This window comes from Loa loa (genome assembly GCF_000183805.2).
Source record: "Loa loa unplaced genomic scaffold supercont3.622, whole genome shotgun sequence".
Lineage (NCBI taxonomy): Eukaryota > Metazoa > Nematoda > Chromadorea > Rhabditida > Onchocercidae > Loa > Loa loa.
In genome coordinates, this window is record NW_018108802.1 from 9688 (window position 1) to 13449 (window position 3762).

Here is a 3762-nt window from a genome sequence, read left to right on the forward strand (position 1 = left end):
TTTCTCTCTCTCTCTCTCTTTTCCTTCCTCTCTCTCTCTCTTTTTTCTCTCTCTCTTTTTCTTTCTAAATTTTTCTTATTTTCGTAATTTGAAAATTTTAAAATTTTTTACAAAACAAAACTTTTTCTTTTCTTTTCCTTTAATTTATTTATTTATTTATTTTTTTTTGGTAATATATGACCAATGATATTATTTATTTTTCACTTTTTTCTTTTCCACTTTATTTTCTTTTCTTCCTCTCATCCTTTCTTTCTCTTTTATCCAATTTCTTCTCTTATTTTCTTAATTTCAAAATTTGAAAATTTTTGAAAATAAAAAACTTTTCCTTTTTATTTTTTATTTTTGTTTTTTAATCTTTAATAATATGTTAGCAATAGCATTATTTGCTGCTAACATTTTTGGTGTATTATTTTATTATGCAAAAAAAATTTTAAATAAAGTTTTCATTGGTTTACATTTTAAAAAAAAAGGAATAATTAAGAAAATAAGTTTTAACAAAAATTCATCAAAAGTTTATCAAATTTCTAACTTTCTTTTTTCTTTTTTTTTCTCAACGAATAAAAAATGATTAAATTTAAATTTAAAAGGAATATTTGATGAATTATTTCAGGAATAATATTAATTCAAAACATCTGGATGCAGAAAAGAAAAAGGAAAGAAAAATGCTTACAACAAGCAATGGGTATGAAATTGAATAATGATATTATTAAAATTTAAAAATAAAATATTTTTTGAAAATAATGTTTTATTTTTGAATTTTAATAGCATTTTAATGCTATATTTATAGTAACAACAACAATAACAACAACAACAACAAAGAACAAATTAGATGAATATAAATATCTAAAAGCATAAACGAAAAAAAAAGAGTAAAAAAGTGAAATGTAAACCATTTGCATAATAAATTTGTAAACATATAAATTTGATATAGACGAAATAATCCATTTTTTTACTTAATTTGAGGCAATTAGGCAATTGTAAAATTTCATAGTTTAATATTTTCAAGTGAATATAAAAACTTTTAAAATTTTGTTAAAAGTTATCAAGCAGATAAGAATTTAAAATTAATACTTTCAAATAAATAAGAATTTAAAAAAATTTTACTAAAAGGAAAGAATGACAATTTCATAAATTGACAATTCAATGACAATTTTATGAATTGACAATTTGATGACAATTTCATAAATTATATCATCTGAAACTTATTCGATAATAACAAATAGATTATAATTAAACCATGCACAAATGAGCAAACATCTGTTAATACTACTGATGAATGCTAACTAATTACATACTTGTTAATTCAATCTTATCCTAGATTTATCATCACCATATCTTTTCATTAAAGTTTGATCCGAAATACTTTTTTTTATTCTTCATTCTAAAGATTAACTCTAAAATATAATCCTTTTTGCTTTAAATAAAATATAGATTTCTGAATCATTGCAATTAACTCTACCGTACAACCATAATAGTGTCGTACATTTTGCCACTACAGTTTACTATCGTATAACCATTATGTATCTCATACTGTATGATTGCAGTTTACTGTACAGAACAATTATGACAGTATTTTATATGGTATATACCGTATTTAAAAATTGAGAAAAATTAATCGAATTTATGATCAAGAAAAAAAAAGAATGATCTGTAAACTAAATAGTAAAAATTCGAAATTTTATAAAATAAATTTGACATAACTGGTATTAACCAATCAACTAAACAATTAGCAAAAAGAAGAAAATAATTACCATCCAATCATTACCATTGTTTCAGCCTACCGTATCTATAAAATTAAAAAGTATATTGACTACCATTTAATCGCTATCTTTGCTACGTTTTTATTTATTAAATATATCATTTGTAATAACATTTTCATTTTTTGCTCAAAAAATAAAAATAAGAAAAAAGCATCGAAAAAAGTGATTAATGTTAATTAAATTACAATAATTAGTATGATTAGTAAACTGTAAAGTAAGAAAATAAAATAATAAAAAAAAACAAACATACAAATCGATTTGAATAACAAATAACAAAACTTGTAATAATTTGCAAAAAAAAAAAAGAATGTGCAGAAAAAAGAAACGGAACGAAAATTTGAAATAAATCAAAAACTAATCAAATTCATAATCAGAAAGAAAAAACATGAAAACTAAATAATAAAAATTCGAAACTGCATAAGATAAATTTTGCATAATTGTTATAACTAATCAACTAAACAATTAGCAAAAAAAAAACGAACTGAATTGAAATTTAAAAGAAATGTGAATTTAAAAACTAGAAATACATTTCGGAGAGTTCGGAAGAATAGGATGAAAAAGTTAAATTCTTCAAATCATATCAACAGAAATATGAAAACACTCAAAAAATTTTGAGATTATAAAAGACAATGTTATTATTGCATACATAAATTATCTTCTCTTTTTAATCTATTATTATATGTAAATTTAATAATTAAATTTTATCGAGAAGCATTTCTGCATCATTTTTCCTTTTTTTTTTTGTTCGTTTTTACTTCTATTCTTAAAAAAATTTTATCACATAAAATATTGTGCTAAAAATTTTTTGCTACCAAAAATCCTGTAATTGGAGAAATAAAAGTTGTTCAATTAATTTAAATTATTTCCACACTAAATTTTAGTGTATCGACGAGATGGAAATAATTTATGATTACAAAATTTTTACCTAATTATACAGAGAGTAAAATGAAAAATTTTGGTTAATTAGTAATACATTCTTTATATATCAAATGATTAAAAGATTGCTTAAATAATACATCATATTCGAGAAGTATTACGTTGATGGAATAAAATGGATAGGAAATTTTTTTTGCAGTTCAATTTGAATAAATGAACAGTAATTGATTAAATGAAAAAAAATGGCAATGCAGAGGATGGTTCTTCATTAATTTAAAATATGCATAGATAGCTTGTTTATATATAACAATTTAATACAAAACATTTTTTCTTTTTTTTTTTTTTTGGAATGTACCAACTTTGAAACGAATAATTAATTTTAGACCTTTACTGAATCATAATTAAAATACATTGAAATCTCATAAACTTGAACATAATTAAGAAATTGATGAAAATATCAACGAATAAATAATATATATATATTCATGATGATAACATCGGAATGGAAATTTCTTTTTTTTTATTTTTTTGCCCTTTCACAGTGTTAATTTATTATTTATCAAATTATTTTTTTATTTTTTATTTTTAATTTTTGACTTCAAATGAACATCGAACGAAGTATTTGCATTCGTCACGTATATATAATACATCAAAGTTTTTCAATTATTTCCTATGACATTATTTTATAAATGAATGAATAAATAAATAAACAAATAAACAAATATATATATGTAAGAATAGTTCCTTTAAATTTTTCTTTTAAAAAAATTTTCCTTTAGAAAATAAAAAATATTTCGTTTAAAAATAAACAAGGTAAAGAATTAAAAAAAATAAAGGAATAAACAAACAAATTTTTTTTAAAAAGTTTCATAATTTTACGAAATATATTTCTTTACAAAATAAATAAAACAAACAACGAAATAAATTACTATTTGATTGGTGGTTTTACACATTTTAAAAGCATTTTGTCCAAGCAAATATTCGCCATCAATTCCTAACAATAATAGAATAAAAAGCATTTTAAAAAATAAACAATTGTTTAGCAAAGAGAAAGTGAAAGTATCAAAAATATATTATTATTATTATTATTATTATCATCATTATTATTATTATCATTATTATTATT